At 36.6% G+C, this 23,982-nt stretch overlaps 1 long non-coding RNA gene across 1 annotated transcript; it reads left to right on the forward strand.

The window, feature by feature from the left end:
- Positions 1-232: 232 nt before the first annotated feature.
- LOC140139451 (uncharacterized) lies at positions 233-23,982 on the forward strand. The gene is made up of 3 exons (XR_011857125.1): positions 233-367; positions 23,021-23,174; positions 23,893-23,982. It is a non-coding gene; the product is annotated as an uncharacterized lncRNA (long non-coding RNA).

Consider the following 23,982-nt stretch of genomic DNA (forward strand, 5'->3'; position numbering starts at 1 on the left):
GCAGTGCAGAATTGCACAAGCTCAAACGCAACAGTGATTATTCTGTTGATGAAGTGCATGACATCATGTGGAAACGTTCTCAAGTTCCACAATCTAGGCATTACAATAATGAAACTCAAGAGTTAAATGGAAAGTATTTGCAAGGTCATAAAAGTCTTCAATCGGACAGAAGTTGGCAGTATATGCCTAGCAATGTCCTTGTAGTATTTATTGAGATCATGATATTTGGTAGTCTATTTGAAATTGGATACACGCCATCTAATGCACTTGCTGATGCATCTGCTATGGCAGCTTTACAAGGTGCAGGGAGAGAGGTATCTGAATATGGTAAAACTCGTGGATATGGCAATCTAGGTTGGGATCTTGGGTAAGTACATTTTGATCAGCTCGTAATCGGCGGGCCTTATAGCATTGCGGATTAATATCAATATATTTTATTTGGAGAATTGTCTTGTGACATCTCGCCAGAAATATTACAAATTATTAATTGAAGTCCTGTATTTTGTCTATTTTATTTAACACTCAAAATATAGACCAGGCAAATCAACTATATATATCACTCTTTTTTTTTTGTCTTTCAAAGCCCGTGAGGGTCTTTATTTTTTTTTTAACTCACAAACATTACATAAAATGCAAATACAATAATATCATAAAGTAAATACAATGTACCTTAATATTTCTATTTGCATACAAAATGAAATAAAACACACAAGTTTACAAACAACCATCAAACACGATACCAAAATTATTACAAACAACTTATTTTCTGACATCTTTTGGACAGAACTCATCTTAATATTAATAATAGTTCCCATTTCTTTACATGATAACCATAAGTATCTTTTTTATTTGCAATTTCCTTCTCTACTTTTTCAATGAAAAAAACCCAGTGTTTAAAATCATTAAAGATAGGGTTAATTTCTTGAACTCTACATTTATAAATAAATCTTTTTGTCAATAATAGAATCAAAAACAAAAAAGTGGCATATTTGTCATCATAAATACCAAAACATACTTCCCGATAGGTAATATTCACGGTAATATTTAATTCTCTCAACCAGCCAAAATATCATTCCACATTGCTTTGGCAAATTTACATGACCACATCAGATGCTTCATGGTTTCTTCTTCCTCCTTACAAAAGGAGCATTTATACTCATTAATTAAGCCAATTTTATAGAGAAACTTATTTGTTGGAAGGATTCTATGAATAAAACGAAATTGTAAATACCGTGTTTTGGTATCCAATGTACATCTATATGGCATAGCATAAATCAAATTCCAATTCATATCATTGACCTCAAATTCAACCTTCCACTTCTGTTGTGCTTTAGGGACTGGGTGATGAGCTGTATGACAAAGTAATTGATATGCAAATGAGGTAACTTTCTTTGCATTCTTGATTTGGGACATCAGCTGTAGCTCACGGTTGTGTTTACTTTCTAACAGCTGACTTTTAAAGGCTTTTGAAATAATATCTATCACACTCAGATACTTTAAGAAATTACAATTGATATCATATTTATCTTTGAAATTTTCATATGACATCCAATGCCCATCAATAATTAAATCAGATACAAAATTGACACCTTTACTACTCCAGGACTTGAAATATAAAGTTTTTCGGTTAATTCTTATGTTACAATTGTACCATAAAACTTCATCTGTTTTTTCATGATCCATATTCCTTAATTTAAACCAAGATTTCAACACATCACACAAAAAGGTGTTACAAATTTTGTCATAGCTGAAGTTAATATGACTTTTGGGATTACACAACCAAATCCAATCCCCACCAACTTTTAACAATTCATTTGAAAACAAATATTTCCAACTACTTTTATTCTCATCATCTAAAAACCTTTTAACCCAAGCACATTTTAAGGCATCAATGAAGTTATAAATATTAGTCATATTCATACCACCATCCTCTTTTTTACAGTACAACACATTTCTATTAACTTTGTCTGGCTTACCATTCCAAATAAATTTAAATAAAATTTGCTCAATCTTTTTAATGAATGTATTCGGTGGAGTTGGTAAGACGGAAAAGAGAAGTAAGTCAGCTGTGACAAAGCTAAAGACTTAATTATAGTGATTCGGCCTATTGGAGTAAGATCACGCTGAGACCATATATCAAGAATTGTACTTAACTGTTTTAACTGAGGCTCAAAATTAATGTTAATAAGCTCATCCTTGTTGAGTGAAATCATAATACCAAGAAATTTTACAGGACCTTTTGTATATTGATAGGTCTTATCTGGAAGCGTATGATCATTATCATTCTGTAATGAGCCAATCTTCAAAATAACAGATTTGGAAGCATTCAATTTTAAACCAGAAATTGAGCCAAAATTTTCAATAACATTAATAGCATTCATAAGGGATTCATTTGAACCATCTAAGACAAGAGTGGTATCATCAGCAAATTGTGAAATTTTTACACAGTTACCATCACCAATTTGGATACCTTTAATGTTGTCGTTGGATCTGATGGCAATACCCATCAGTTCCGCGCATAAAATAAAAATATAGCAGCTCAATGGGCATCCTTGACGAACGCCACGGGACAACTGAAAATATTTTGAAACATAACCATTATTTATTACACAGCTGCTTATTTGTGTATAAAATAATTTAATCCATCTTTTCAAATCATTACCAAAGCCAAAATAATCAAGGCACTTTTGCACATAATTCCACTCTAATTTATCATACGCTTTCTCAAAATCAATAAAGAAAAGTGTGCCTGGTATATCATTTGTATCAGTATGCTCAATAATGTCTAGAATTACTCTGACATTTTCACCGATGTATCTGTCTGGCAAAAACCCTGTTTGGTCACTTGAAATTACAGAGCTCAAAACCTTTTTCAATCTATTTGCTATTACCTTAGCAGCAATTTTATAGTCTACATTTAAGAGAGAAATCGGCCTCCAATTCTTCAACAAAAGTTCATCTTTACCATCTTTTGGAATCAGTGAAATGATACCCCTTCTTTGGCTAACAGATAATTGCCCCAAATTAAAAGAATAATTAAAGGATTTGACTAAAACAGACCCAATTTGGTTCCAAAACACTTTATAAAATTCAATGGGGTACCCATCAGACCCTGGGCTTTTCCCATTAGGCATAGATTTGATAGCGTTCATACACTCACCATATGAAATAATACCTTCACACATTTTTGAATCCTGGTTGGACACTTTGGGAATATCATTTTCAGTGATTCCAATTTTATGAAGAATATTTTCATTACCATGTTCATTACAACTAGCATATAAATTAGAATAAAAATTAACTTCTTCTTCTAAAATTGCATCGTTACCAGTTATGACGCTACCATCTGTCCCCTGCAATTTACTGATACATTTTTTTGAGTAATGACGTTTTTCAAGATTCAGAAAGTATTTGGAATTTTTCTCTCCATCTTCTACCCATCTAGCTTTACTACGTATCATAGCTCCTTTGGCTCTGTAGCTATACACTGATTCCAGTTCTCTTTTCTTAATATTTAAATCAGCAAGAGTATCTGGGTCGTTTGTTTGATAATACAATATTTCTAGCCTTGTAATATCCTTTTCAAGATCATCCTGGTGTTTTTTACGATCTTTTGCTTTCCTTACAGAGTATCTTATGGTATCACCTCTAACAACGCATTTAATTGTTTCCCACAAAATCTGAGGATTGGCATCCTTGTTCTCATTAACAATGTTCTCAATACTTTCTTTGACAATATTTACATAATTAATGTCACTTAAGGGCTGGGGTAGCAACGTTGGTCAGGGTAGCCCCTGTCGAAAAGTAAAGATGACCTACACTCATTATCATGTGTGATAACTACCATGGGTCAGTACATGCCATGTATACTCTTTTTTTACTAACTTTTATATCTGGTCAGATTTTTGGGACAAATTAGTGAAAAACCGGTTTTTTGCACATTTTTCATTAAAGAGAAATGTCAGAAACAATCGCTGTTGGACAGTTGTTATACATACATACACACAAAATTTCAGTATGGTTTTAGCATCTGCGAATTTTCCATTTAAATATTACAGTTGAATTTGTCTTCCCATTTTAGTGTTTTCTGTCGGTTTTATGTATGTACTCGCATTAAGAATCATTTTTCACAATGGCATGCTCAAAATTTTGTTTTGACCGTCGGCATTTCGTGCAAACATTATGCACATTACAACCGAATTTTATTCAAGTCACTCTCCGTGTATATTTTGGTTGCTACCGAAGTTTGCAAGTGATAAAACAACTGGTACAAGGGACAACTTGGACTTATTTAGTTCTTCGTAAATCTTCTTCGTAATTATTTGGGTGACAAATGTCGGTTTTTGGGGTCCATTTGGTAATTCACATTTTCTTACTCACCGTGCTGCACCTATGAAACTTGACGCACATTTCTCCTTCTTTAGCATACTGCCATAACGTCCCATTTTGGAACTAATCTTTATTGAAAATTACCAAACATTTCCTTTGAATTTGCACGATTTCGGCACACCATCCATTTTAATAGCTGACTAGCCTGAGTCCCTCGGCCCGACCTCGAAACAATTCAAAATCACCTGCAAGCACAACCCGATGACCATGCGTAAGCAGTTGAAGGACTGGTGGATCAATTTTAAACAGCTGATCATGTACCTGACCGGTCACATGCTTGGTCAGCTGATCCAATTTGCAATTTAGTCTCGTAATCTCATATACACTGTTTGTACCCGTACAAATCAACTGAAGAAAAAGTGCATTGTAAAATCGAATGTCTGTGTGAAATTTATATACTGTAACGAGGTTGGATCAGCTGTTGGTTTGTTTACTTCTGCTCCGATCTTATATCAGATGAGATGTTCGTTCAGTGAAAATTATAACTTCTATGCAGTATGTCATCATGATGTGAAGTGACATGATATTTTACCTTTTTTGAACCTAGTATAAACCACGTCACGGCACGGCATGCATGTTGTTATATTGTAAGCTTTCTAAAATTAGTAAACTGCAACTTCCTGGTTTTGTAATTGTATATCGATTCAGACATGGGCATGACTCATTTCACATGCCCTGTATAGTGTATTGGATATTGCATGAGTGTCAACACATTTTGCAACAAACAAGGCTTCACAGTTAAAGCCATATTATAACATTTTCATACAAAATAGATTAGCATTTCTTGGCCATAAAATGTTACTTTTACTGTCAGATATGTGGCCATCCACCACGAAGTGCCACGGCTCTAGATCATGTTCTGTTTATTGCAGATTTTGAAAGAATTCACTTTCAGCTTTAAAATGACACCTCAACCAGCTTCATCTGACATCTGGAAGTGATGTTATGGTTCATCAAAGGTCAAATTCCTACTATATTATTAAATCCATATACTGTTTTTGATTGTATCTCAAAATGGAAAATGCTGACTTTACGACCAGTTTGTGGTGGATGGGCACATATATCCCCTTTTATTTTTGATCCGAACAACTCACGACAAAGCAAAGAAAATTTACTTCCAGCGCATATGTCACCAATACGTTCCACTCGTTCGGTCATGTTATGGTACGACCCTTTGTGTAGATCACCATCCCGAACACCGTGTACGTACTATGTGTAATGACCATCGTGCATCCGTTCGGCTAATAATTCCATCGAAATAATAGAAAACGCCGGTTCCATCGTTTTATTCAAAATCTTGGATTTTTGACAAAACTACACAGCACCTAGAGTCTTGATTTTTGCAGGGTATATTGGTTTAAGGGGGTACTACACCCCTGGCAAATTTTGTGCCTATTTTTGCATTTTTCTCAAAAATAATAGCGCATTGGTGAGAAGTAAGATGTATATTATAGGGGCAAGGACTACAACTACTGCACTGAAAATTCAGCAACTCAAGACAAGTAGTTATTGATTTATTGATCAAATATTGGTTTCCCTCATTTTTGACTGTAACTCCAAAACTGTTGTCTGTGCAGAAATAAAATTTACAGTGCAATAGTTGTACTCCTTGCCCCTATAATATACATATCTTACTTGTCACCAATGCGCTATAATTTTGAGAAAAATGCAAAAATAGGCACAAAATTGGGCAGGTGTAACCTATTAATAAAGTACAATATAATTGTGTAAAAACAAATTTTAACAAAATCAGCGAGGGTGTCATTCTCAGTATGTTATAATATTTCTTTAAAGGAGGATTTCGTGATCCTAGCATTTGACATTTTTCAGTATATATCCACGAAAAAATATTCAGTTGATTCGGATTTATTTATGAGTTATGCATGATTATGTGAATTACACTGTTCCATAGGCCACTGTTGTAATTTCGTTCTGGTATACCAGATGGAAAATCAAATGTGACGATATTTTTGTTAATCGAATTAATCTGCCAGAAATTTTTGGTACATAAACATTATGTAGCCAGAGGTTTCCAGTGGTATAAAAATCTCAACTTTTTGGAAACAAGTGGGGGATGAGGCTGTGGATCACGACATGCCCTTAAACAATTAGATACACCATCTGCATTGGTCATCCACCATTCATGTCCGCAATATCAATATAGGCCTATAGGACACATGGATGTGGGATGGGGATCTCAGCATGTTGTCATTGGCAACTCCATGTCTGAGCCATGCGCACTTCAATTCGGCCTACCACAGGGATCGGTGTTGGGGCCGCAGTGGTTTATGATCTTTGCTCATCCATTTGCTGACATAGTCAGAAGGCACTATCTGCAATTTTTTCTTTACGCAGATAACACTCAAGATTTATTTTGCCTACAAACCATGTGATTCTTCTAAAAGTATTTCTCAATTTTTAAGCTGGCATTGAGGAAATCAGACTGTGGATGTGTGAAAACTTTCTTAAACTTAATGACACCAAAATAACATTTCTCATTATCAGCTCAAAGCATCAGAAATCTAAATTTCCATCATTAATAATAATATCATCGGTGATTCACAAATTCCACCTTCTTGTGATGCACGCATTCTGCATGGGTGCTGGGATCTGGGTGTCATCTTTGACTCTGACATGTCTCATAAATTGCACGTTTTGTCGTCTCTCAAAGCTGATTATTACAAGACACTGAAGCCAATGCTTGAATAGCCCATGGGATACCAGTACCACTAGCCAAGCCAGAATGAAACAAATCCTATCATAGTACTTTTGCTCCAACAAGGAAACCTCTTCACAAATGTGCTATGTACAAGTAGACATGGGATCGGGCATGGGATACCATTCCTGGCGCACCTGTAAAAAATTGGTGGTGTGTATTTCACTAAACTTTTAACACTTTGACGAAGGCTTCATCAATCATTCACAACTTTATTCAATGCCTTTTTACTAGATGTAAGATTACAAAGGGTGAATGGTCCCTGTAGAAAATTCTTATCTATAAGGCACTGCTTATTGCTTTTAGACACTCAAATATTGGGCACACAGTATTGGGCATTATCACATACATATGTATTCAGATACTCTAACACTTCCGTAGTTTTATTTTCAAGTAAGAGAGTTAATTCCAAGTGCCCAATAATAATCTCATGAATGTTCACATGCAGATTTTAAAGGTCTGCAGCTGCTATCTGCAAATATAATTTTGTAATTTGAAATGTTTGAGCATGAGTTTTGTTTGCTTAGTAAGAGTGGGATTAAAAGTTAAACATGACCTAAACAAAAATGTCTGAAATTATTGTATTGCTGTATGTGCTATCTTCTTTTCATAGCCCAGCTATAGAACACCAACAGGGTATTTTATAACCACTCCTAAGAAAACACATGCACATGCTGCAGAAATGATGCTCCTTTATATTATCAATCATTGGGATTGCCTTTTAACCCATACTACTCTATTTGTCTCAATATTTGAGTGCAAATTGTGAGTGCAAACACCACTCGGACCCTCCTTAAATGTATTGTTTGAGTTCATTTTATCACGTCAATGAATTAACATCATTGTTATCAGGCGTGTAGCTGTAGGTTATCGGAACAGTGCAACCGGCTATGGGAGGGATACCAAATTTTCCCCAGGAAATTTACCTTTCTAACCAGGATATGAGTTACAAACATGCCACTAGCAACATGCATTTAACACTAGGTCTTAGGTAAAGTTTGGGTGTGTAAAATTCAAAAACCTGGGTGTGTAAATTTAAGATTTGTGTACAAAGTATAGACCACGCGTGGGCAAAAACTGGTGTGTATTTTCAAATTTAAACACAGTCTTCCTACATGGCTGGCTGCATAGTTCATACATGTAAGCCCTTGATTTGATGTAACATATATATATCAATAGTCCATCACCACACTAGGTACACACAAAATTGTGATTTTTTTTTACTTAAAATAATTTTGACTTGGACACTCGAGTCACTTTCGTGTACCGACGATCTGTGATGTACGTACTGATGGTCCATGATTAGGGGGGAGCACTGGAATTGTTACAATGGACCATATGGAACAGAATAGTTACTGGTTATACAATAAATATTGATTGATCTATATTAGGAAACAGTGAATTCCATTACCCCCAAGTTTCACTGTAGAATACAGGCATACAATTTGCCCTTGGACATCAGTTGTGGGAAATCTACCTAGGCCCAAACTCTCCAGACCACCTTGGGGCAATAGTCTGTACAATAATATTTCTATCATGAGCAACTAATAGATTGTATTTGTACTATAATCAGGCCTGGAAACAATGGGGAATTCAAGAATCGCATTCCTAAGGAATTGGTAATCTAGAGGGAAACTGTGCTTTTTTTGGATAAAAAATACATATATAATGGTGGGACATCCTGATATTTTGATCCTGATATAGCATAAACTGGGAATAATACAATGAAGACACTTGATCACAACCTTGAACTTATCATAATCTTTTAATATAATTCATCACCATTTGTAATAAATATACATTTGTTGAACATGATTACTGATATTATTAAAATTACTGACATTATTTCTGTACATATCATATCCTTATGAACATGGCAGAGTGCCAAATGACAGTTCATCATAATATAAATTGTCCCCCTTTAACATGTGAATTACAATTGGAAACAGATTCCTGTAAGGCCAAAAAAAAAAAAATATGGGCCCGAATCGACCCAGATTTTCCATTTTGGCGGATATTTTTTATTTGGGCGCCAAAATTTATTGATTTTCACTGACAATTTTTGAAAGTATTCAGAACATTTTCAAAATATGTTTGCCAAAGAAATAGAACAAATTAATTCTTGCCAAATGTTCCAAGCTTTTGGTGATATTTGGGTCATTTTAGCCTCTTGGAAAAGCAGTGACACTAGATACCGAATGTTGTATGAAATAAATAAAGCTTAAAAAAATATTAATGAATTAATTAACAAAAATAAAAATCCTGACCAAACCTTTCATACTTGAGAAGTCCATCCACCAGTAAAACATGAGGTTTTTTTCATCCCTAATGGTTACATGTTTGTAAAGGGACACACCATTTGATACTCGGGGGTAGGAAGTTGGAGTCGGGGAAGAAAAACTTCCTACCCCCACCCTGAGAACCTAATGGTGCGTCCCTAATGTACATATCCCATGAGTAGGGGTTCTCAGATAATGCTTGGTACACATGCCCTTTCCAGAAACCTATTCAAGATTATAAGACAGTTTGATTCTGATAACCCTTAGGAGTCATCACGGGACTAGCATGGATACCAAAACAAAATCCAATTTGCCAGCAAAGTGGTTACATTTTTGGTAACTGGATCACACATCTTTTGGAATTGGTAGTACATGCCATAGACTTTGTGTTTTGATAATTTCGATCGTGGTGCAGAACTCAAAAGTGTGATCCAGTTGGCATAGTGATAATCGGATTACACATCACTTAAGCTTGACACCATTTTGAAGAGACTGTTTCCTTATATATCGGGGGAAAATATCATTTTATGTCTCAAAGCTTGCACAGATCTAGAAATCAAGTGAAGAGTGCTATTTCCCCCCAACTCAAACTAATCAGAATAAGTTACATGAATTCTTATAATGCGCAAAAACTTTTCGATAATTGAAAGTGTCATTTTAGAAGTTCACAACATATTTTCCAACAAATGCTTCAAACATTTTGACCTACGTTTTTGAGAAAAGAAATGCGCACTGCAAGATGAATGTGGCAGCTTTGAGTGTGTGGCAGCTTTGAGACATACTTCTTTTAAGCCTTAACTTACATCACATGTAGGTAATTTACTCTACTTCAAAAGGGATATTTGATGGCTACAAAACATAAAATTTTGATCTTAAAAGTGGATGGTCTATGGAAACTGAACATCCCTTGGTGAACAAGACTCCTATTCAATAAGGAGTCTTGTCAAGAACCACTGCAGTCCCACCCAAACCTTTTCTAACTGACAGCCTATTGTTAATAACCCCAATAGAAACTCTCTCTGATTAATACCCAGGGGGCCACTCAAGTTCCACAGTGTACACATCCATTACCAAAGATTTTCAAAACATACCCTTTAAAAACAGGATTTGTCCTTTTGAGCAAAATACACCCCTTAACAGGAATTTAGCTCGGTTGTGCAACAAATTTTCCCCCTAAACCAGTGAGATTGTACCTGAAAGATACCCTTAGGAGTATTTGTTAGTAAAGATATCTCCCTTACAGGTTTATTATAAATTAAACCCTAGTACATGTTTTTGTTTATAATTTTCTAATATTTATGTTACGGTTTATGTTCCTTATGCAAAACATGCCATGGAAACTTTCTGCATCTTTCTGGGCACTTGTGTATATTTTGAAACTGCAGTTGCTCCCTGTGAATTAATATAAGAGCTAAAACTGTTTGTTTGTATTATTTCTTTATTTAAACTGGGACACAATTACATGTAATCAGTTAAATACCACAATAAATCATCTGTTCATCCTTGAGGTCACCTAAAATACTGTAAAATACATGTATGGGCTTCTCACTGATACTAGTACCAAAATCTCCAATCTGAATGAAGAAAAAGAGGGCCTTTAAACTGATTACAGACACATTATCTCAATTATCAGTTATCACTTGCTTGTTCATGTAATATGAAAAAACTATCAACATTTGGTTTAAATTGGATTTGCAGAGACCAAAGGCTGTGAATGTGATACATACCCATACACCTGTGAGCATTGCTATATTGTTTCATACTGCATACAGGAACAAACAAGGGATATACTCATTTTTATAGTAGATAGCTTTACTGATCATCATTGATAAAATATGCCAACATTACAAAACAGCAAAGTTGGAATTAAACTTACTGTCAATCAAACTCAGAAACAGTTTATGATTTGTCATCATATAGTTTAGTGTTTCACTTTCACACATATAAGTTCATCTTCAAAGTTAGGTTTTATGCACAAATCAATTGTAGTCCCGGGGCCGGGATAGCGAGGACCTACCGGGGATGTAATTTTGGAAACTGTTACAAACATGTTACAGTCCCCGCTTAGTCCCCGCAGGGCGGGGCACTATTTCTGTGTACATCCTGGGGTACATCCCTGGCCAAGTCCCGGCCCCTAGCCCCGGGCACCATGTTCGAAGTCCCCCCGAGTGTTCCCCCCGCATACGACCCAGCACGGTTGTGAGTACTCTTCTATTACATCCGGGTACACTCCGGTGTAGATCCCGCCTGTTTCAGAGGAATTACATCCCCGTACACTCCCCCACTATGTCCTCGCACTGCGGGGACACTTTGAGCTGCAGGCATGAGACTGAACTTTCCTAAAAAAAACTGAAAATGCGCGTGAAATTGGGCAAAAAGTACCAAAAACAGGCTGAAATTAAATAAAGTTGCGGAAATTTTGACTATAAAAAAAACTGAATTCAGTTTTTAAACTGAAAATTCTCATGCCTGGAGCTGTTACATCCCCGGCCAAGTCCCGGCTCGGACCCCGCTATTGCCAGGCCCCTGGAGGGCCAGGCCCCTGGAGGGCCAGGACTACAATTGATTTGTGCATTAGTAACTAGAAACTTCTTTTGCTTGGGTGAAGTGTCTGTAATTCCATTTCTCCAGGCACCAGATGAATCAACCTCACTTTGGTCTGTTTTTAAACCTTATCAAAGGCTGTGGTGAGTTTAATGATCGTCACATGCCAAATAGTTGATTAATTTCTGACTTCTATTATAAATACATGTTTGTTGAAGCTCCTAAAATAAAATGGTTAATTCAAACCACGCAATACACACAAAATGCCCTTGTCAGCATGCTACATGCACAGAGGAGCATGCACTGTGCTGAGTATGCTCTGTGCAATACAAAAATACACTCATTAATATGGCAATTACTTGACTATCAACAATAGCATTGATATAACTACTAATGATAATACAGAATGCCTACAAAGGGATATATACAAGGTATAACAAAATAAGTTTACCATTAACTTTTGGTTGTTAAGTTGACCAGGTGTGTAGCCAGATATATGTGGCTGCTAAGGGGCTGTTATTTTCTTTGGGCAGGGAGGGGTCATGATTATGTTGGTGACCAGAGTCAATTTTATGAACCCCCTCCATCGTGGGCTGAACATTTTGTGGCACCCCCTCCCCAATTTTAGGCAGAATATTTTTATGACCACCCTTCTGCACGCATACCAGAAACAAATTTTCCCAAAAAGTCAAGAAATGTGTGCTTGATGGAAAGGTGACCACAGTACGGAAACATTTGTCGTTGTAACTAAAGATGGTGCAAAATGTGTGGTGGAGAGTGTAAATATGCATGTAGGGCAGTCCGGCACCCAAAATGTTTAATAGTCACATGCCCTTACACTCGGTTTCAGAGAAGTATGGCAGCTTGCTCAGATTGATGCGAGCACCCGTTAATGAGGGACATAATGCAGAGCTTTGTTTGTGCCAACCAACATTTTGATGCGTAATTGGCCAATCAGATTACCGCATCTGTTGTTATGATTGTCAGATGATTGAATCAGCTAATCAGAACCCTAGTTCTGTGTTTACACGTGCACACTCTCAAAATGTAAACAAGTGCTGTTCTTCTTTCACAGAAACTGTAGTAATTTTATAACCTTCCTATTTTTGGTATGTCCCTATTTTTGGTGTAAAAAAATTTGACCCTCACTATTCTTTGGTATACAATTTTTATGACCCCAAGTATATTCTTGAACCTTTCTGAAGAAAATGACAGCCCATAAATTCACAAAACAGTTGCCTTAATGTAAAGGTCATTCAGCATGTTTAAGCCAACCTGAAGCATTCAACCTTGTTCACCTCAACCACTTATATTGTCATTATTGGAGGTCAAGCTTCACCTCAGCTTACTTTCACCTTTTGCTCACAAATGTAAAGTCAACTTTCACTTTATAAAACATGCATCAAAAAGGTTTTCCATTGTCTCACTATTCATGCGTTCAATTTGTCACCACCATCAGTTCACAATGATGCCTGATGAAAGCAAAAGCCAAGTTTAACCTTGATCATATGAATGCTTAAAGTTCAAGCTGCTCCTAGTAGCTCATTTGACAAATCCAAACTTAATCATTGTAAAGCGGAATCCAAGAAGAAGAAGAAGAAAGTGGTGAAGCTTGGTGTGGCTTTAAGAAAGTAGCTCCAAGTTTTGTGGGATAGCAACCCCTGTAAATGTATTCCTTACTTTTAAGATGCCGGCTTTTGTAACAGTATCCACATCCAGTTTTGAAGCAAGTGTGAAGTGTGCGTGCTGTGGACAGAACAAAAATACAATTATTATTGACATATACCTCTGTGAAATTCCTAAAACACTATTTCCAAATCAATGTGTAAATTGTCAACAAGAAATCAAGGGCTCAGCAACACAACCAGGGCTCGAAATAAGGGGAGCCCAAGGGCCCTTGGCCCCCAAAAATCAGTGAGGGCCCACAAAAGACACATCCGGTGGGCCCAAATTGCCCTCAAAATTTGTGACAATTTGCTCACTTTTTTGTGGGGTTCATAGGTTAAAACCAATGGCCCAAATTCGGGCCCACACAAATCTGTGAGGGCCCTCAAACATTTAAGTTCAAGGGCCTAAATGGCCCTCAGAAATTCTGGCTTATTTCGAGGCCTGAACACAACATCTTAACTCAAAATAGCATACCTGCCAACCCTAAGACCTCACAAATAGGGACAAATGTGAGAAAAAAATCTGAAAATAGGGACATTCCTGAATTTTCTATACCTTACTGCAGTCATATTTTTGCAAAAATAGGGACACATGGTAAAATTGCTCTCTTTTATGCTATTTGTTTCTGTAAGTATAGGGACAGTCCCTATTAAATAGGGACAGTTGGCAGGTATGAAATAACTAGTTTGAGTGTACTGTGTAAATACAAACCAATATGATTTTGTGTCCATTAAAAGTAGGCACTGACAGCTTAATTTTCATATCATTATCAAAATCTCATTTTCACCACAAATGGAGTTAAGATACTGTGGCGCTTTAATTGGGAGGGGTGCCACCCCAGCCCCACCTTTCCTGGTTCCGAAAACTGATTTTGCTTCTAGTTATTTGTATTAACTGCAATCCACAAAATTACCAAGTGTTAATTATGGTATTTACCTATATAATTCCACGTTTTACCCCTGGCCGTATGTACACCATGCTTGCACTCATCGTGAACTTGGGATGTAATATTTTGCACACAAGAGAAAAAAGCCATATCCCAGTAAGGGCCAAAATTTATCTCAGTTTTGATAAGCAACCATGGCAATCAGAGACATGCAGTGGCATAGCTAGGGGCAGGGTGACACATGCCCTGGGCGCCAGGTTTTGAAATGATGATAGATTAAAAAGGTGTTGATGAAAATATAAACTTTCTCAAATTACATAAACCAAATGAAATACCGGTACCTGTTATTAATGTTTCTTTTTGTAGTGTATCTATTGAGGTACAAGCTGTGAAAAGTTTGTATCCTTGCCCTGGGCACCACAACCCCATACATGTAGCTACGCCACTGGACATGCAACATAAAAAGAAATATATACTGGAATAACTGTTCTTACCTACAATGGCTTTCTAGTGTCAGTGGTGTGTGCCATTCATGGTCTTGTTTGATCACATCTAAACCTGTTCTGCCCCACTGTAAACATCATCCATTCTACATAGTTTTGCAAACTATTTATGTCTTCTCCATATCCAGTATACTTGGAAACATATTGACCACTGCCATATGCCTGGAGTAAGCTCTGCCATCTGGAAGTAGTAAAACAGTAAAACAATTCTGTATAATTATAACACTTACTGCCAAAATTGTGGGCTGTCATTTTCTTCGGAAGGGGGACTCAAATATCTGGGGTCAAAAATTTTAGCCTTTTTAGGGGGGTAAGGTGTACTGGTAGTGGTGGTCATAAAATTTTGTTGCCGAGATAGAGGGGGTCGCAATTGTATTGATGCCGACTTTTTGTAAATGTGGGGCCCCATTTCCAAAGAAAATGACAGGCCCCTAAAAGATTGAATGGAAGTTTAAAATGTTCCTCAAATTTATTTAGCTGCCAAGGTCATACAAGTAGCCCACTGTATTCACCATAATTAGTTCACCTCCCCTAATAACCACACCTAAAGAAACTTTTGAATGACAACCGTACAACTAAATTGATCAAATGTGTGAATAAAATCACCTTCTAAACAGTGGTGGCACTAGGGGGGACATAGGGCACTTTCCCAAAATATATTTTTCTTGCCCCTCCCTCCACTTTTAACTCAAATATTCCAAACATTTTCCACTTTTTGTGGTAATTTTGTGCAAACTTTGTTGATTTTGATTTAATAGTGATTTGATTTGGATGAATTGTATATTTTAGAGCAAATTGCCTAGTTTGAAATAGTTGAAGTGCAATTTTAACAACATTTTTTATGTGATCGCCTGTCGTGATCAGCTGTGTTTACTTCTGAACATCCATTGCTTTACACTGTGTCATGCTTCATCATTTGATTGCCTTGAGTAACTTGCAATGGATCGCTATTATCACAATGGTAATTTTTTCCCAGGATTTCATTTGGCTGTTCCATCCCCAAGGTTCTAATTCTGTAAAGGTTCATCCCTCAGAGGGTCCCTCCTTTCCTCAAGCACTGTTGGAAAAGACCGAAAACTACTAACAATGCTAATTTTACATTCCCCCCCCATCAATTCATGAAAATGTTATTCTCTCAGTCGATGTTGTTCCATCCAGTGCTCTACCCCATTTCTCAGTCTGTCAAAAGAGACACCTTGTGAAATCCCTATTGGTTTGTACAGGGCCTTTCAGTTCAATTTTCTCCATGTAAAAAGCTCCAATTTGCTCAAATTGTAAATATTAGGAATTTATTCCCTGATATTAGAAATCAAACTGTTTGAATTGTTTTACCAAGAGGTACTACATGTAGTTATTTTGTGACATGTTTTGTGATTCCCACCATTGGGTACAACATAGTTATCCATGTCCAACTTAGTTTCGTCAGCACAGACTGTATTATCATACTGACATTTTTTTTTATAGAATACCGATACTCTACTAGTCTTCACTAAATCAATAGTTGGACTATAAGCAGTCATGAAACACGTAGCGGAAGAGCATCGGACAAAGTGTCATAACAATGCAAAAACTGTCCCACAATGCATTGCAAACTTCCAATGCTGATTGGGCTTATTGTAAAATGTACACAATAAATTCCCACTGTAGCACGATAGACACCCATATGATAAAGGCCCGGATCAAGGCCTGACGGTGGGATATTTCTCACTTAGATCCATTCTTCCCATTGGTTGCTTAATTGGCGATATTTAGCTGTTCCATCTCACCCCTCGGACACGAAGGGGACGATGACCTTAGTCTTTCAGCTTACATGAATGGGAATTAAACCAGATTTTCCCCTTGTTTTCCTGAATTTCTCCATTCAGTGATTTGCTCATCCGGACGATCGTAAAAAAATCTTAATTCAGATTTTGGTACCTTTGTTAATTGTCATAGATAAAAATGTAAACATAGCCTCCGAGTGGTTCAGCTGAAAGCCATGTATTTTAAGACAATACGGTATATACATTTTACACGGATCTGTAATTCTAAATTATAGCGACATGTATTTGAATGGGGCTTCCACAGCCTTCCAGCAATGCCGTTTTCTTCATTTTTGCCAAATTTGTCATTTCAAAAATACCACATGATAAGGGGCTGGCATTTTCTTCGAAGGGGGGTCCCAAATATGTCGGTGACCAGAGTCAATTTTTTATGACCCCCTATCGCGGGCAATTTTTTTATGACCCCTATCGCGGGTCAAAATTTTTTATGACCCCCACCTTCCAACTACACAGACTGAAGAAAAATTATTTGTCGCTGGAACTATGACACAGAGAAAGTGTGCGGAGCCCGTTCGAAGAAAATGCCAGTCCCTAATTTGAATGACTTATCCTTGACTTTTAAGCAATTTATAAATCATTTTCATTTTTGTAAACGCTGGGATCACTGAATGGGTCTTAACAACATTTCCCTCTCCTGGTTCAACAAAAAAAAATTTGTGTTCCCCCTCAAGATCCCAAAAAAATTTTGGGTACCTCGATCCTCAAAATGACCATCCCCCCTGTCGTAAATAACGAACGCTCCCTATAAGTAGGTATGAGAGGCAAACCTTAGTTAACACATTTGCTTGTCAGCCAAATTCGCCTAGACCAGGGCCCAAACACAATAGATAGAAATGTAAAAGAACAGCTAGGTCAAGGAAACCTACATGTATAAATATGTTGTCTATACTTCACTTGACCCAAATGATTTTTTATGGTGATGATGAGACACTCACACATGTAATGATAGCAGTTCCACATAGAAAAGCTGCTATCATCATGAGACTAAGATCTAGAAACACCACAGAAATGCTGTTTTGTTAGCTGAAGCCCCGGCTGAATCTTTTTGATGAAAGTCAATCTTTGACAATATGTAACTTTGCTACGGAAAGTCATCCGAAAGTGCTATGACAAAAGGTTTCAGTTTTGGCTTTCTTTACTCAATGGCTTTAATTTGATATATAAAATGATGCAGTTTGATGGCAAATTTTAATTCACCTTTCATACCTACTACATCATACATGTATAATTAGCATGCTATGATGCTATAAATACATGTACTATAAGTTATAGGTATGCTAGGTGAATTCAAATTTGCCATCAAACTGCATCATTTTATATATCAAATTAAAGCCCTTGAGTAAACAAAGCCAAAACTGAAACCCTTTTTTCATAGCACTTTCCGTAAAGTAAAATTACATCTTGTCAAAGATTGACTTTCATCAAAAAGATTCAGCTAGCAAAATTCCCAAAGCGGCATTTCGGGGTGTTTCTAGATCTTAGTCATGGAAGTCTTATCAGGGCCGCGACACTCCGGCACTTGTTGGAAGACATGAAGTACAGCAGACAGTTACATGTACAATGTGATTTTCTCATTTATAATTAGGATTACGTCATTGCCAGAATGCCAGAGCTTGTTTCATTTGTTCATTAGAATGATTGACAGCGGTGGGCGGACTTATACTCTAAAAATGTGATTCTCTAATAAATTATAGGTCACTAGGTCAATTCGGACCGTCTCTTTCTCAGATCTCTATGTAGGACTCTATGGTATCTTCTCATTACACGTTCAGTAGTAAGACTTGGCGGCGGCGACGCTTGCAATGCATGTCTTCAACTGCTGTATAGCATGGTATAGGCAGTTTGTACAGAGTGTCGCTTCTCTATCTCTTTTTCTCGGGTCTTATGCTGGTTTCATACTACCCTGCCGCTTGCCGCTGAGCGGCGTGGCGCACGCGCATTGCAGACAAATGGACACAATAAAGGCTTGTCATTGGTTGAAACGTCCTGCGACAAGCGGCAGGAAAGTATGCTGGAGGCTTTAGTCTCATTTATAGCAGCTTTTTTTAATGGAACTGCTATCAAAATCCCTCTAAAATTCCATGTGCGATTGTCTTATCACCATAAAAAATCATATATTTGGGTCAAGTGAAGTATAGAAAACATATTTATGTAGGTTTCCCTCCTCGGCCAGTTGTTTTAAATTTCTATGTAAATTTGCATTGACATTTTCGGCGAATTTGGCTGACTAGCAATGTGTTAACTAAGGTTTAGGTATGCTAGGTGAATTCAAATTTGCCATCAAACTGCATCATTTTATATATCAAATTAAAGCCCTTGAGTAAACAAAGCCAAAACTGAAAACATTTTTTTCATAGCACTTTCCGTAGCAAAGTTACATCTTGTCAAAGACTGACTTTCATCAAAAAGATTCAGCTAGCAAAATTCCCCAAAACGGCATTTCGGGGTGTTTCTAGATCTTAGTCTCATGGCGATAGCAGCTTTTTTAATGGAACTGCTATCAAAATCCTCTAAAATTCCATGTCTTGGTGACTTATCACCATAAAAATCATATATTTGGGTCAAGTGAAGTATAGAAAACATATTTATGTAGGTTTCTTTCTTCGGGCACAAGTTTTAAATTTCTATGTAAAAATGCATTGACATTGTCGGCGAATTTGGCTGACCAGCAAATGTGTTAACTAAGGTTTGCCTGGGTTACCTATAAGGTTTGCCTGGGATACCTACGGTACTATAAGCTTAACTGAAAACACGTCACACTTTGATATTTGTAGAAGTACTTACTTCAAAAGGATATAGGCCTAGCTGCTAAAGACGCCTCTTTCTTTCTCCGTGATCGAAAAGTAATATTGGTGGATGAATTTCACTAGAATTTAGACAGAATAGCCGATGATGCTTTACGGGTATCAGTACGTACAGCCACAGCACAGCTGAATTTTTGCTTATAGTCTCTACATCAGCGACAAGCAGAGGGAGCACGAGGGAGCGTAACCAAACTGGTTGCAGAGGAGACTATGTATAGAAAGCCAATGCTGCCATAAATTTCGTTTTTAATTGAAAGAGATGAAATTCCCCTCAAATTCGCATTTCAAAAAGAAATTTATAATTTTATCTGGCTGACCTGATAGTTTATGATCCACTTAAACAAAATAAGGCAAAAAATTTTTTTGGAAAAATTATTGGAGGGGTCTTGGACCTAGCCCATTCTACTTCCCTTAACAAGGAAACATTAAACTTCCAAATACCACGACCTGGTTTTTCATAATTATCATTGAGTTTTACAGAAACCAAACTGTGATCAGTTCTATAACCATGTGAAATTGCACTATTTTCTATACATCCTCTCAGTGTTTTACTAATTAAAAAATAATCTAAACGACACATGATTGGTGGATTTGTGTTCGACTTCCAAGTAAAACTTTTACTATTAGGGTTCATTTCACGCCAAATGTCAATTAGACACCTTTTTTCCATTAACTTCAGAATTTCAGTGCGAGCTTTAAAATTAGTTTGCATTCTACCACCTTTTTTATCCAAAGTTATATTTAACACGCAATTAAAATCGCCACCAAATATAATTGAATCACACTGGAATTGATTAAGATGGTCATCAATTGCTCTAAAAAATTCAGGACAATCATCGTTTGGTGCATAAATATTAACCAGGGTGAATGTTTTACCAGATACATCAATATCAATAATAATAAAACGACCATTCGGGTCACATAAGGTTTTCATAATTGTAAAATCAAAATTACTATGAAACAGGATACCAGTGCCTTTACTGTTGGAGCTTCCATGGCTCCATAGTGCTTTGCACCCCATTCATTTGACCAGCATTTTATATCATTTGCAACACTGTGAGTCTCTTGCAAAAAATAAACAGAGAATTTCTTTTCTCGTAGCCATAAAAATGTTTCACGTCTCTTTTTTCTGTCCCGTAGACCTTTAGCATTCAACATACATACTGTGAGTTCAGTCATTGAGTTGATTTAAGTATTATTCTGATATGCATAAAATTGTTCACTATTGATTGCACCACATATAAACATGAAACATAAAAAAGTCCATTAGGACTACAAAAAAACATTAACTTCCTTGTGTACCGCATAATTACAGCTGTACCGATATGATATTCAATACGGTACTGTATACTCAAGGGATTTAGACCACTTCAAGGAAAACTTTTTTGTTTCTTTTAAACAAAATTAAAAGGAAGTGGTCAGAAAATTATCTTGTTCTGGATGTAAACAAAACACATGTCACTGTTTCTCTATGCCATATATTATGAAATCAAGTTTTGCAGTCTAAATGTCAAATTTCGCTTGCTTTTATTACACAGCTGGTTCCATCTTGGTTCACTACCCGTAGACTTGCTGGGTAATTCACATATACCTTTCTATTTGCGTCTTCTTTGAGCAGCTCTCCTCTTTTCTTCCACAGCTTCTTTCTTTCTTCTTGTAGTCTTTGGCTCAGATCTTCTGCTACAATCACCGTAGCATTGGGAAAAGGATGATCTTTTAAGTTTGAGGCAGCATTTAGTGTTTTTTGTTTTTGTGTATAACGTAGGAAAGCTACGTGGATAGGTCTAGGTTTATCTCTAGGGCGGTCTAATCTAGTAGGCGTTCGATGTGCTCTCTCGATGTCAACATCTTCTTCTAATCTCAAGTGTTCCTTTATGAATTTTTTTTACAAAGTTAACACATTTCTGACCTTGATTACCAGTAGCATTTCCTTCTGCTTTCTCCGGAACATTGAACAATATCAAGTTGTTTCTGCGTGATCTATTTTCTAGGTTATCCACCAGTGTTGTCAGTCTATCGAATTCAGCTGTGTTGACTTTTAAGTCCAGTTCTTTATCATAATATTCCTGACTCTGTTCAAGATCCCGAATTGTTTTCTTCATATTGCCAATGTCCTTCTCAATATTTCCCAGCCGTTCATTAATCGTATCTAGCATATCAAGCTTATCCATGATTACATTAAGTTTCTCAGAATCATCCATGAGAGGCCGTGGTTTGGGCCTTACGAGAGCACTGGTCATGCTGGTATCGTTCGGCTGTGACAGGTTGTGGAATTCTGCTACTTCTTCCATGCCTTCTTCTGTCGAAGAGATGCGACGAAACTTTTCACCAGGTTTTCTGGTAAATTCGTTTAATTTACTTTGCTTTGTTTTCTGCCTCGGCATTATTGCATTCTTCTATCTTGATTCAACCATGTTTTAAATAAATTATGACTGCATAACCGACTGCATTCGGTTAAAATTAGCCAGAGAAAAATCGTTCGAAAGCTACGCCATTTTGTGACATGCGCAGAACCATATATATCACTCTTAACGTGGGTCTACTTTTCGGAGTAATGATAAAATCCTAATGATTCCCGGCGATTACAAGGATTGGAATTTTAGGCCTGAAATGATTTAGGGAGTATGAAAAAAAAACCATGGTATCGTCTGTATACATTCCTCGAGGCAGTAATTTAGATTTTGTTTTTATTGTATCTCTAAACATTATAGGTTTATACATAGGTAGATATTTTCAGAAAGGAAATTACGCAAGTAATCTAACCAGTATGCTTCGATTATATAAATACGTATTTATAAATACGCACGTGACCCATGTTCGCGACATACTAAGACCAGCAAGCGTGACCAAATCTTCATGCCATTGACCACTAATATAAGTAAGGATACGAACTCTTTAGATAAATATCATCAAACTTTTAGTATTAATTAAATAGCAAAATTATTACACATGGGGGTTTCTGAATTTGTAATATGTTATCACAAACAACTTTTTGTAAGTATTTGCCAACGGAAAAAATATTTATCCACGGAAACGTTATATAATCACAAGGTTGAACAAAATAGACAATATTGCTGCACAGTAGTCTAGTGTCTAGTGTACTAACTACAAGCTGTTATGGCAGCGCGGCAGGGGTCACTTGCGTATTTATAAATACGTATTATTAAATATAGTCGAAACTTACTGATAACAGATTCCTTCAAAAATGAGCAGTTCTTGTATTGAAAAAATCAACAACAAAAAAAGATTTTACTTTACTGCCTCGAGGAAGGCATACAGAATATAATAAAATTCTTGAAAACTGCTATATTTTACTCAAAACTTTGAATAAAAATGTTTGGTGATGGGGCTCAATGTGATATGTTACAATCGAGATACCCACCTTCAAATAAAAGATTTATATTTCAGCGCTTTTACTACAGGCATGCTGCTTCAGTTTTCCCGCTATAATGTCAACCAATGTGGAGTGTCGTTAACTAATGCTAATTACGTCATCATCCTTATACCATTTGGCTTGCTTATGATTGGCTCATTAGTATTTGCATCACAATTACAATTCTCGGTAAGTAAAGTAAAAATACGATTTCCTGTAAAGCATTTCAAACATTTTAAACAAGAGGACAAAATACAAGATTGAACACAATAATATTCGAGTGAGAATTAGGATGTTCAAATCAGACATATCTATACATGAAGAGATTGTTTCCAAACCGTGTTAAGTCCACAACCACATGTTTCTCATTTACTTGTGTGATACCGTCACAATTACTTTGATAAGTTTGATATTGGCAACAGTGCGTTGTACCATCAACAAGCCATTATTTACCACACCAATGCTGCATAACAATATGCAGACTATTGTTCTCAGTTGGGAACCAAAGGCCTCACACAGTATTGTTACTGTGCATCCATCCACTGTTTGCTTTGTAATGGTGCATCCAACTGAAATTACTATTCCTATAGCATCACAACCAGTTGCAATATCGCACAGGTGAATCAGAAACATGTGTTTGTGGACTTAACATGGTTTAAAAACAAGCTCTTAATGTGTCGAAACGTTTAATATTAATTTTGTAAACCAGTTCTGATGTTTAGGGTCACAATATTAACTTTAAAAATGAGCCATCTGGCGACGTCGCGGAGTAATCACGGAGTAAGCCGTAAACTATCGTAACAGGGCTGTTATGGGTGATATAACCCTGATATAATCATATACAGGATTGTCAATATTGCTGCCAATTCCATTCTTCGTGATTTATTTGTGCTTCCTTTACTTTCAGTACATTGACGCAAGGATGCAATGGAAGGACCTGAGAATTTTATTAACGCCGCATTATAGCATCATTATATCTGCCATACTTTTCTTCGGC

Source organism: Amphiura filiformis, chromosome 18 (assembly GCF_039555335.1).
Source record: "Amphiura filiformis chromosome 18, Afil_fr2py, whole genome shotgun sequence".
Taxonomy (NCBI): Eukaryota; Metazoa; Echinodermata; class Ophiuroidea; order Amphilepidida; family Amphiuridae; genus Amphiura; species Amphiura filiformis.